Genomic DNA, 13,534 nt, shown 5'->3' on the forward strand with positions numbered 1-13,534 from the left:
CCCGTAGATGAAGTTGTCTGGAGTCGTACACTTTTGTGTGTCCATAGCTGAGTGTAGTTTTCAGAGAACATGAATTAAACCGAATGGCCTCGTCCGAAAATTGCAACCTTATAACTGTACCAGATTTTGTCGTTTTAGTTATTCTGAGTTTCTGCACAACATATTCAGTGCACTGCACTGTGTTTGTGTCTAACCGAATAATGTCGCAATAAATATGTCCGAGCATCCGAACTTAGAAAAAAAAAGGAAGACACTGCGTATATCGCGTGGTCATTAATCGTTCAACTAAGTGCTGAAGGCGAGAATATTTGGCGGCACACATGGAAAGTATAAGTCTCTGTGAGCTGTTGAAACAAAAGTCCAAGAAACAGCCGTAACACGAGAAATAGTCAGGTTTCTAGTTTTGGGGAGATTTGACAAAACAAATTGTTGGGCTATTTCGTCATAAATATTTTGAACCTTACTGAGGAATAACCTTACTGAGACCTTACTGAGACGGGTCATACCATAAAATCTGACGTTATGTGGAAGAAATTAAATGAGCTACTTAATCGAAACCCTCATAGTCAGAATACACATGAATTAATTATAAATGACAAAGTTATTTGTGGACAAGAGCTAGCTGAAGAATTTAACAACCATCTAGTCAACCAGATTACTAGTGCTCACTGTGTAGAAGCAACGGGAAATATTGCTAGAAATTTAGACAGCATCTTTTTTGTTCCCACAAGTGAAAGTGAAATCCATGATGTATTTAGTTCTCTTCGTAACAGTTCGGCGCGGGACATAAACGATCTTCAGCTAAGGCCTATAAAAGGTGCACTTGACTTGCTTACACCACATCTCACTCATATCTACAATTTAGCTCTCTCCACAGGCGTTTTCCCAGCAAAGATGCAAATATCTAAAGTAATAACAATTTTCAAAGGCGGTGATCGCAACAATTTATCAAACTATCGCCCAATATCCTTGCTACCTATCTTTTCAAAAGGACTTGAAAAAGTAATTCATATCCGCATCATCAATTTTTTTGAAAAGCACAATTTGTTAACACCGACACAATTCGGCTTTCGCAAAGGCAAATCCACAGAACTAGCATTGCTCACACAGAAAGAAATTATACTAAAAGCATTTGAAGAAAAAGAAGCAGTAGTTGGCATCTACATTGATTTTTCTAAAGCTTTTGATCGTCTTAATCACATAACATTACTAAAGAAACTAGAAATATATGGAGTAAGGGGAACACCACTAGCACTCATAACTTCATATCTACAACATCGAAGGCAAAGCGTTTCAATAGATAACAACATGTCATCATACAGACCTGTAACCACCGGCATACCTCAAGGAAGCATACTTGGCCCCCTCCTATTTAACATATACGTAAATGATATCACATCTGTTAGCCCTGTTCCACATTATATATCCTATGCAGATGACACTACCTTATTATTCCACGAGCGTAACTTTCAATCCTTAGAGGCTGGTATTAACGCGATCCTTCAAGATCTCTACCAATGGAGTAAAGCGAACTCCCTGGACATTAATACGAAAAAAACAAAGGCAGTCATGTTCACTCCCAGGCAATCGAAAGCACCACACTTCTTAAATATCACATTAGGATCCGAACCAATAGAATTTGTTGATTCAGTTAAAACACTTGGCGTATATCTGCACAAAAATATGCTATGGGACACTCACGTTAATTATGCTATAACAAAAATATCTAAATCTGTCGGAATACTAGCGAGGTTCCACTCTTTCCTGCCACAAGCAATTAAACTGCACATATACAATGCCTTGATTTTATCACATATAAGTTACTGCTTTCTTGTTTGGGGGAGAACAACCATCACAAATCTAAATCGTTTGCACGTACTCCAAAAAAAATCTATTCGGCATATCGTAGGGGTCGACTCGCAAGCCCACACAGGCGAATATTTTATGCAGCTTAATGTAACAAGTGTACATAATCTATACCTATATACATTGGCAAAAAGATACAAACAACAACTTCGTAACAGCCAGCAAGAATTAAAATATATGGCACAGTTAACTCGAACAACACATGTACGTGATACACGCTTTTCAGAACCTTGGAAAGTGCCTTATTCCCGGACAAATTTTGGGCAAGAAATGCTACGTCATTCATTACCAACACTTTTAAACAATCTTGAACATAACGGAATTGACATTAACCACATTAGTATTTCAAAAATTAGGTCTTTCCTGTCGGAGCAAGCATCAGACAACCCATACTAAATAGTGCACCTGAAATAATAACATGCAATTCTGTTGCAAAACCGTTTGCCTTTATGAATATGTACCTATGCACTTTCCATTCTGTTTGTAAATTACTACAGTTTATTTTGTTTTGTCTTCGTACTTGCTGTACATATAAAAAATTGTTTAAGTTCCACAAGAGAGCTTTGCAAAACCACTCTATATTGTTTAACCTTGTACGTTTTGCTTGCTTTGTTTCATATTTCCATATTCCACGCGTATGTTTTATATAATGTCCACCTGTGTGTCGTCACTGCATGCCATGTAAAAGGGGGCTTGAGCGCAATCAAGTGAACATGTTTCACTTTTTGCTCGAGCCTCCTCCGTTGATTTCTTTCTGACGGAAAATAAACTGCATTTGATTTGATTTGATTTGATTTGAAAAGACACAGGACATGCTTGAAGAGCTGTGTGCTCGTCGTCCATCTTCAAGCTTGTCCTGTGTCATTCATTGCACTGAGAGATGCAAAACAGGATATGCGCCCACCTCACCTTTTTCATCTCCATCGATTACAATCCACAGCAACGCCACAGCGGCGTAAGTTGGCGTTTATACGAATGCTACAACTGAAAACCACTGCTATGTGGCTACGTACACCATACTCCAAGAGCGAAAGTTCTACATCAGCATATACACTTCTTTTTGCTTGATTTCCTTTTACTACTGATCCGGCATTTGCTCTGTTGTTTTATTCCCGACAGGAGCAGCGGCTCTTCATTATCATGTTTCGGGTGCGTTGTTACTTCTGCCCAGCTCTTTGTGGAGGCTCGGCCAAGAGCTCTTGCTCGTGCTTTTCCATCGTACGCGCTCGAGTCTATCAGCGTCTTTCCTATGTTTGCGTGCTTATAATTCTGTCTATCTGAGCGCTTTGCGACTTTTCGCTTCATTTTCAACAGTGGCTCTATTCGGAGCAGCAGCAGGAGCAGCGTGCCGTCGGCACGTGAAAAATGTGTTCTCCGACGACGTTATTGAAGGCCGGTGACGACGCTGCTCTCGCTCGCTCCCCGAGCGCACGCGACGCAGTGAGAGTTGTCTCTTTTTCATTGTTATTTTTTTTGCGCTAGCAGATTTTCTTCTTCGCCACGCGAAGGTAGGGCGGTGAGGCCCGATAGCAACGCACGCGCGCACTAACAATGCGGACCCCGCCACAGCGCCATTGAAGAGCACGGAGCAATTGAGGTGTTCGACTGCAGCTTGTTTGCCGGCAGGGTTCGCATTTTGCTACGTCAGAGTTATCAGTCCACTGCATGCAAGAGTATTCGATGCAGGAAAAGCAGACGACAAAAGAAAGCTGCCATGTTCGGGCGCTGATTCTTGAAGTGGCGACAAAAACGTTCTCCCTCTCTGGCTTTTCTTATTTTATTCTTTCTTCCGTTATCTTTTCGCGCGTTCTCAATTCGCGTAAACAAGTTGCGCAGCTCCTCTGCTGACGCTGTGATAAGCAAAAGAACGAAGGTATGTAGACGTCACCAGTTCTGACAGTGTGCTCCTGCTTTTGGAATTTGAGTTCGAGCGACGCGTAGAGGTGAACACGAGTTCCTTTGCTAGAGAATGCATGTGCATGAACATTTAGCGCACTCGGTTGTACTGATTGAGAAATCAAATGTACTGACGAAGGTCGCGACAGCCTGGAAAAAATTTAAGGTAATTGTATGTGACCGACGCAGCGCGAAACACGCGGACATGACGAGCAGACGGAGAAGCGCTGTGTCCGTGTTGTCCGCGTGTTTCGCGCTGCGTTGATAATGTCCAACAAACTTGCCCAAGCTTCCACTTCGTTTAATTGTAGGTCGTTTCGCAATGGCTACTGCATTATGTACGATGTACCGTGTATAGCGTACTGTGCAGCCTGGAGCTATTTTTCTCCGTCTTATAGGTTCAGAATAACTGCTTATAAACGGTGTCGTTCCTTTTGCTCTGTTGGTATACTTAATCATGTGACGAAAGCTTCAGCTTTGAAATTGTGTTTATCCATAGACTGCTTTATGGAAGTGTTGACAAAAGGACAGGGTTAATTGGAGAGACATGGGAGAGGCCTTTGCCCTGTAGTAGGCATAGTCAGGCTGATGATGATGATGATGACAAAAGGCATATATGATCCTGATGCTTACAGAGTTCAATTTGTTGCTTTAGTTATCCTTGTGAAATAATGTGTGAAGGCTTGAATGATTTCTGAAAATTGGGTTATGGAATGTTTGAGTCGGTTTCATAGGTTTAACGTCCCAAAGCGACTCTGGCTACATGGGAAGACGTAGTGAAGGGCTCTGGAAATTTCGACCACCTGGGATTTTTTAATGTCCGCTGAACTCGCACAGTACACACTCTTATAAATCTTCTGCTCCATTGAATTCAGTAAGACTCGTGTTCGATACGGGCCGCGGCGGTTGCAATTCGATGGAGGCGAAATGCTAGAGGCGCGTGTACTGTGCGATGTGATTGCGGATGAGAGAAGCCCAGTTGATCGAAATTATCCATTAAGGTGTCTCGCATAGCCTGAGTCACTTCAAGACGTTAAACCTACAAAACCGAACCACGTTTCATAATCCTATTTCCTGAACCCACCTAAAGCAATACAAATTTTTCAGTAGGGTATCGATAACGTGTTACGTCTGCGATAAGAAAGAGTAACGCCTGGTACTGGAGAAAACAAACCTGGAAAAAGTCTCCATTTATTTCTCAAATTCTCCCCCGTCTTCAGTTGATGCTTTATAATTCGAAGCAATGCTTTCTTTATGGAATGCCTGACCAGTGGGACGACATTTTGCACAAGGTGATACCTTCCCGCTGTCATTCTGCGCCAGATCTTCGCTTCGAACCGCGGCGAGATGTCTCGAATAGACACCGGCTACTTCTAACTCCAGACGTCACGAAATGCTCACCCAACATGCATGGAAGAACTTCTCAAGCTACTTACTAACTGCTAAACACGAAACATTTCGTCAAGAAATCAGATATAAATGTAGAAAGGCTAAACTATTAACGCCAACTGAATACCTCTCTCTATTAGGTTACATAGAGTAGTGGTCGGGTCTAACTCGAAGAACCACGGTCATTCCCTCGCAAAGCCCGATGAAGCTCGAGGCTTGCTCTCTTCACCTCTGAAAAATGGCGACTCGTTATGATCCGCAAGCGTTATCGCTCGCAGTCGTAGCCAGGCTCGCCTCTTTCAGAGAGTGTCGTTTTGGCGCGCCATGAGTATCGAAGTGCGGCGTTCACAGGGGAATGAAGGAAATCCGCGCTGAGAGAGGAATCAGAGAAGTGTATAGCCGCATTTATAGCAGTACGCATCCCGGACGCCCATGATGTGGGCGTGTGTGCGTGTACGAATGCGCGCAGGGGGTGGCACTGTTCATACCTTCAATGACGTTCATTCGAGGGAAGGTTCCAAACGCATCCCTCCGTGCTGCATTCCCCGAATGTGAGCGCGATGGTGGCTGGCAGGCTGGGGACATTAATTGAATCGCTGCCGCCGCCGCCGCCACCGACGACGACGCTACCACCACGCGCACGTGCAATCCAAAGTTGGCGCGCGCGCGCTGCTGTACTCGGGGCGCGAACGTTGGGAAAAGCGCGCGCTTTCGGTGTAGATTTGCGCGGGAAGTGCGCGCAGGCGTTCGCCGGCCAAATGACCGCGCGAAACTGCCACTGCAGTGTTTAGCAAGGGCGACGGCCTCCCGCGTTGGCAGCCTTCTTTGCCATTTCTCCGCCGCCTGCACGCGGGTGCTTTCTTGAGCCCCGCGCACTATCGCCGCTGCGAGGCGATTTCCGTTGCCCCTGTGTGTAGCTGCCTCGCGCTAACGCGGAAATGGCGAACGTTTTGTTCAGTATTTCTTTCTTCTGGCGTCGAGGCGTTTGTTCGCGCAGTTTTTTTTCTTCCCGGAGTGCTCGGCAGATGAGTGCTTGTGAAAATTATCTCAGACAGTGCGCTGCTAATAAGGACATTCAAGTAAATGGGAAAACTTGTGTGCGCTTGATGTCAAGCCGCCAAACAGAGGTTTAGAAGCGCATGCTTAGAAGTTAGATGGGATGCCAGACGCACTGGAGTGGCACTGAAAATTCTATTCCTGCAGTCCTGTTAAAGCCAGCAGGTTGACCAAGCTGTAGATAACTGAAATGTAACGCCCTACGTTATCAAAAGAGGTTATATTGAGAACAAATACAGCCAACATTATTTAAACCACAACATTTCATTTGTGTACTGTTTTATTAGTGCCCTCATTTTCATTGATGCACTCAGTGTTGTGCGATCTCGACTGAAAGCTTCAATTATTTGCATGCTGAGAGTACCTCGGTGAAGAAGCTGTCGTCCTGATATTTTATGGACGCAAAACAACTCCTTCTCGTGTATGAGGAAAGGGCTGTGGGAAACCGGGTAGGCCTACACACCTATATCTTAGGACAGTCCCTTATCTCCACAAGGCATACTTAATCACGAAAATAACTTAATGTTCGAAATACAAGCTGCTTGCTGAAAAAGCGAGGATTAATTTGAATCACATGATGGGGGGACAGTTTAAGGCGCACGTAGTAGTCGCGTGCTGCTTGTGTTCTCTTTCTGTTTCCTTCGGGGCGTATTGGTTTGAGCATCCTCCTCGTATGCGGGAAGTTTGGTGTTTTATCGTCACTGCCGCCGAGTATCCGCCAGTTTGGGTACAAACTTTCTCTCGGACTGACGCTCGGCTCCTCAGGGGAGAAATACTTGGAAAACGGGTCCTTGACCCCACCTTGTGTAGAAAAATCACCTTGTGACATGGCGCCCTCTGGCCAAAGTTGCCCTTGGTCCATTAAAATTTGTTATCACCATCATTGGGTGCTCACTTTTTCGGATCATGTGATCGGTTTGTGACATGAGCTTAAGCTTTAACTGTAAGAAAGAGAGTTGGGGTTTGCTGCCTCAGCGGCTAGCGCTGCCGAAGGAGAGGAAGAAGACAGAAGACGAAGCTGACGAAGCTCGGGTGCGCGCTTGCGAACGCCGGCCTGCTGAGCAGCACTGCTGGGAGAAGGACTGTGGTCGTCCACATTAACTGTGCGAGTTTCCACCGACACCTCGCTCCAACCTGCCCAGCCTGTCATCTGTTCCGGTGCCGTCCGTCGTGGTAGAACCTGGTAGCCTGGGCATCGTGGCGTAGGTTCACGGGGAGAACAAGCAGCACCTCCACCAAGTGTAATGTGGAAACTCGCACAGTTAGTGTGGACGGCCACAGTCCTTGTCCCAGCGGTTCTGCTTAGCAGGCCGGCGTTCGCAAGCGCGCACCCGAGCTTCGTCAGCTTCGTCTTCTGTCTTCTTCCTCTCTTTCGGCAGCGCTAGCCGCTGAGGCAGCAAACCCCAACTCTCTTTCTTACATAACTAATAAATTTTAATGTGAGGCAGAATTGTTCGCGTGTTTTGTATTTTTTATGTACTGCACGAGGCCAGCGCATGTTTGAGAACCATAAGGTTATATGCGGCTTTGGGACGTTAAGCCCCACATGCCGAACCAAGTCATTCTTGTTTTGGCCTTTGATTTCGCTAAGTCGAAGCTTTGTACTTCTTTCAACTGTACCTAAAATCGCAGCCTTGTTGAAGAAAAACGAAATTTGCGCGGAGACACTTGACAGGTCTTGAACTCTAAGATTAATGTGTTACGGTTATTGTGAGCTTTTGCCTCTGCATGATAGTTTTCAATTTAACAATCTTTTCAGCTTTGCCTATGATACCTGTAATAACAAAGTTACCTGGCGTAATATTGCATCGCGGTTGCGGCGTATGCGGCTTTAGTGTTGTGCTGCGCTGCTTGCACCGAGGATGTCAAGAAAACATTACGTATAGTAAGTTTAAACGCGTTTAGCGTATTAATGGGTATCGCTCAAAGATTGCATCATCAGGTCGACTAGAAAATAAAATGGTACGGTTCATACATTTAGTTGTTAAAAGCCCCGCCGCGGTGGCACAGTGGTTACGGCACTCGGCTGCTGGCCCGAAAGACGCGGGTTCGATCCCGGCTGCGGCGGCTGAATTTCGATGGAGGCGAAATTCTAGAGGCCCGTGTACTCTGCGATGTCAGTGCACGTTAAAGAACCCCAGGTGGTCGAAATTTCCGGAGCCCTTCACTACGGCGTCCCTCATAGCCTCAGTCGCTTTGGGACGTTAAACCCCAATAAACCAAACCAAACCATTTAGTTGTTAAAGACTTTGTGCACCTACCTACAAGCGCCAGGAGAACATATATAATAAAACATAAATATAATTCTCTTTTAAGTTTGTGGAAGTTGTATTCGAAGAAAAGGAAGGCATGATAATACGCTCCAGCAATACTTTGATTTGAGCTAGTTGGTTGTAGCATGACATGTTTACGCAAAAGGCGTACTGGCGCTAAAAAACGGAAACACACACAACAGGACAGGACTGGCGCCAACTTCCAACTGAGTTTATTTGCAGAAAAACCACTTAAAAACCACACGGCATGCAAAAAGATAGACAAACCAGATACAAGGGGTGATTTAACAAAGATGCACGTGCCAAACGGACCAAAGCAATGATTATAACGCTGACAAAGACCCACTAAGAAACCTAATCTCTTCATCTGACAATGACACAGATGGCTTGCTTATGCAGATATCGCACCTCTGCTTGATGTAATAGGCTTCTATTATTTCATGCTCTAATCTGTCTTTTGACCTTGCAATGAATTTGGTGTTCTCAAAACCGGGTCCTGTCCTGTTGTGTCTGTTGTCTCCGTTTTTTAGTGCCAGTACGCCTTTTGCGTAAACATGGCATGATAATAACTTTTTTTTTTTTTTTGCTGATTGTCCACCTACGGGGAGCTTAATATCATTTCAGTGCCAGCTTCAACCAACGTTATCCATTACAAGAGTACCAACAAGGCAGATACTTTTCGGAAGGAATTCGTAGCTTCCATACGAACAGCGCTCATTTGTGTAGGTAGGCCGCGTTTATTTCTTTTTTCCATGTCCGTGCTGTGGTCACAGACTTCGCGGTTGATGCACCGTGGTGGCTGCCACGAGCCTGACAGAACGCAGTGCTTAGGCGAGAGCTCGCGGGTCGCGTAGTGCTGAGCCCAGGGCGGGCGCAATGGCCCGGAGATCGGCGACCCTTGAACCCGAAATTCCGATGGGCACTCAGTCGTTCCCAGGACGAACGGTGGCCGCGCAGGGAAAAACCGTTATGGCTGTTGCCTTCCGGAGTCCGTTGCCCGGGGCAACGTCGCCGGACTCGGGGCATTTCAGCGGATGCCGCCGACCACGCTGCGGTTGGAGCCGGGGGAGTGCCGCTGTTTCGGCATCACTGACGGTGATGCGCTGAACCAGAAAGAACTAGGAAGGGGATTAACTCGCCAGCACTTCGACGAACTCTTCTAGGACTGGTTGTTTGATATGGAAAAGAAAAACAATGTAATAAAGAAACAGTGCCTTTATTTGTGTCCCAGAGAGATCCGACACGGTTGGCAGTCACAAGAGCCCCGTTCTGTACTGCTACTACTCCTCCTCCTCCTCCTCCTACTACTACTACTGCTACTACTACTACTAGTACTACTACTACTACTACTACTACTACTACTACTACTACTACTACTACTACTACTACTATTACTACTACTAGTACTATTACTACTACTACTACTACTACTACTACTACTGACACTATTAGTATAGTGACTGTCATGCTACTAGTTATCATGTGATACGGAGTCTATATGCACAGCAGAGATTTGAGTGCACAGAGTGTCATTGCATTGAGGCTACAACGTCTGCTGCACACTGAGCACGATAGCTTAATGGTGCGCATCCTCTTAAGAAGGTGTCGTTTCGCTATAGTCGCTATACACATGCACTTTTAAGGCAGGCTAAAGAGCAGCCATTTACGCAATAAACAGGAACAATTTCATCTTATATAAGGATGTGTATATGTGAATTGTAACGTGTCTCTTGGCTTTTTTTGCCTTTGCTGCCTTTGCTGCTCTTGGTCAGGCGCTCCTCGTTCACCGGTTGTCGGTGTAATTCACGGGCCCAACGACCGATGAAAGAAAATGTGTCTGGCTCCCTCGGTCTCATCTTTCTTCCCTTTGAGGAATGTTTCAAAAGTTAAGTGGAATAGGCGGCCGTTTATGGAACTGGCAAAAAGTAAAGCGGCTATTCCGCAATAAATCGGCGGGTTGCACTCGAACGAGGTGAAGAAAAAAACGCTGCGAAAGTTCGCGTTCGACATACTGCAAGCTTACTCATCTGGAAGCGACTCTCGTCTAAAAAAAGATAATAATAGAATAGAGAATAGAAATAGAATAGAATAAAAATAGAATAGAGATTTTTGCTGGAAATTATGTGTAACCAATCAGGGCTGCGTGGAATCGAGATTGAAAGAGTTCACCGTAAACGCTGGTTCTGAACGCTGTGCGATGGAGAGGCGCCTCTCTTTTTCGTTAAATGTGGTGCTTCTTCAAGATGTCCGGCGGTGATACAGAACCGGCTCTTTGGGAGAGTAAGCGACTGCCTCTTTGCGAAGTGAAAGAAGGAGCTGCCCTGGTTATGGAGGTGAAAAACATCCAGCGCCATAATTTTAGAGCGCATTTTTACACGCTCCTATGCGTTTCACATCGGCCCCACATGAAACTCGTGCGCGTACTCCTCCTTTGCGCGGTGTTGGTGTTTCAGTGGTCTGATACTCCTTCATCGCATCACAGTCATCATCCTTCATTAAAACGCGTATCGCATATGCACCGTGAGGCATTATAGCCAACGGCTGGTGCCCCAACATTTACAGAAACACAGCTGAGAACACTAGCCACCGTAGTTTTCACGGGAGAAGTAAAGTAGTAGCAAGAAAACGCAGAGTCGCCATGTGAAGGTCGTGAAGAACATGAGAGCTCAATATCTCTTCTTTTTTTTTTTGCAATGATACCTGCACTTAGAGCTTTCTTTGAGTTAAAGAATATCGCTTTCGAACGCAGTAACAGAAGGCAAACGTGTTGATCTTCTGGCCCATGAGCAATATTCGTGAGCTGGCTTTGTTGATCAGTGCCGTGCTGTCCCAAAGTGAGCGCTCTCGTAAATGTGGCGTCTGCGGTCATGTGATCTGAGTTGCGACTTGAAGCTCTCGGCCAGGGGAGAGGCTATGCAGCTATCACCGTCATTTTGTCCCAGCGAAGGAAGAAAAGTCTGGAAACAGTTCAGTCGTGCCATTGTTTAATCCGCCAAATTTCCTCTTCCTCCCCTGAACAAAACAACTATTGCTTCAGGTCGGCCCGCAGTTCTTATCGAAACCGGTGCGCCTTCCGGCTTATGTACTCGTAGTACCATAGTTGTTCAGAGCAGAAATTCGTGAAAGACCTGGGACGTGACATCGAGTTCATTTCCATGACTTGCAGTGCAGAATTGAAGGCCTCTTCGCCGCATGCATGTGACCTCTCAGCACTCTCTGCAGCTCGTCTCTTGCAAAGTCATCATTCCTCCTTGACGAGCTGTTGCCGAATAGGGTGGCATACCCTACCCCATTCGGGCGCAGCGCAGCGCCCTGCAGACGACGACAAGTGCCGCTTGTCGGCAGCGATGTTCGCAAGGGTAAAGCGCGTGTGTGTGTGCTTGAAGGCGGGGGAGGGGGGCGGAGAGACTTCCCGGTCCAAAAAAGACGAACAAAACTGCCGCGGCAGACTATTTCCAGCCGCCGTGCGTGGAGATGCAGCATCTCGACATCTCTCTCCGCATCGCCGCGAGATAGGGGGCGCCCGCCCGGACTCCCGCCTTTCGGCGAGAACGTGGCTGTTCCCGCTTGCCTCGCTTGTCTATATCTCCTTCTGTCTCGTACCCGCGCCGACGCCGCTCGTACCTACGCAGTCGGGTGTCGCCTTACGTTTGATCTTGCCGAGCTCGGAGGCAGCAGCGGATGGGACGGCTTGGAGCCTCCGGAGCAGAAGCGCCGTCGTACACGGTGTGGTTGCAGTCAAAATATCGAAGACTACTCGTGCGATGCGAGCTCGACGTAAGTGTGCGGTTATGAGGTCTTTTGCGTCTAGCTATCTCTGACAGCGCGGGCTAAAAATGACCTCAGGGTTCGGCTATGCAACTAGAAGAGAGCGGAGTCGAGTTACTGCGAGGGCATTAGTGGCCTTTGAGGTTGACTCTGATCCTGCTACTGTTACTACTATTACTAATACTGCTACCGTCAAACGAAATGGTTTATACTAAAACGAAACGAAATGGTTTATACTGAAATATTGAGTATAACGAAGGAATGATCAGTCCTCCATCACGGGATATAACGAAGCGGTGGCTATAACGTAGTAATCGCCGGGCGCCTTCAACTTCATTACAGTGAGGTTCAACTGCACAACTGCTGCTACTACTACTACTACTACTACTACTACTACTACTACTACCACTAACTACCGCTACTACTACTGCTGCTGCTGCTGCTGCTGCCACTACTGCTATCAGTACCACTACTACTAGTTGTACAACTACTGCAGCTTGCACTGCTGTTGCTGAAATTGCTGCTTCTACTAGTAGCAGCATACTACCTCCATCACTATTAGCAGCACTACTACTACTACTACTACTACTACTACTACTACTACTACTACTACTACTACTACTACTACAGCTACTACTACTACTACTACTACAGCTACTACTGGTACTCTTCGTAGAGCAACTATGATGCTACTAGTGATCATGATACTGAGTCTACATGCACAGAAGAGTTTTGAGTGGACAGAGCGTCACTGCATTGAGGTTGCGACGTCTGCTGCACACTCAGCACGATCTACATTTTAATGGCACGCGAATCGTCTTCAGAAGGTATCTTTTCGCTATAGTCACTACAGACATGCACTTGGAGATTGAGGTATCTTTTCGCTATAGTCACTACAGACATGCACTTGGAGATTGTTTTTTTTTCGTAAATTACAGACTTGAGAAGGTCATTATTACCACTGCATTAGGGCCGCGTTATATTACCCATTTTGATTCGTGCCACTATTACTGCCTTGCCAGAAGACACCCGGTTTTCTCTTTCTTTCTTCTTTATTTCCTTGCACGCTTACTTTTTTAGCACCATTTCCTTGCCTCACAGGGTTTTTTTTACCAAGTCGGTCCTCGGCTCGCATTCGTGAGACCAGGCCGACGCCCCCGCAATCTAAGCTCGCGCTACTTTCCTGCACGGAGTGCGGCCGCAGCAGCACACGACAAGCGCGGGAGTGTGACGATAACATCACGACAGTGTCGTCGTCGTGAGTCGTGACACGACGCCGCTGCATC

This window comes from Amblyomma mixtum, chromosome 5 (genome assembly GCF_055824585.1).
Source record: "Amblyomma mixtum isolate Tamu chromosome 5, ASM5582458v1, whole genome shotgun sequence".
Classification (NCBI taxonomy): Eukaryota; Metazoa; Arthropoda; class Arachnida; order Ixodida; family Ixodidae; genus Amblyomma; species Amblyomma mixtum.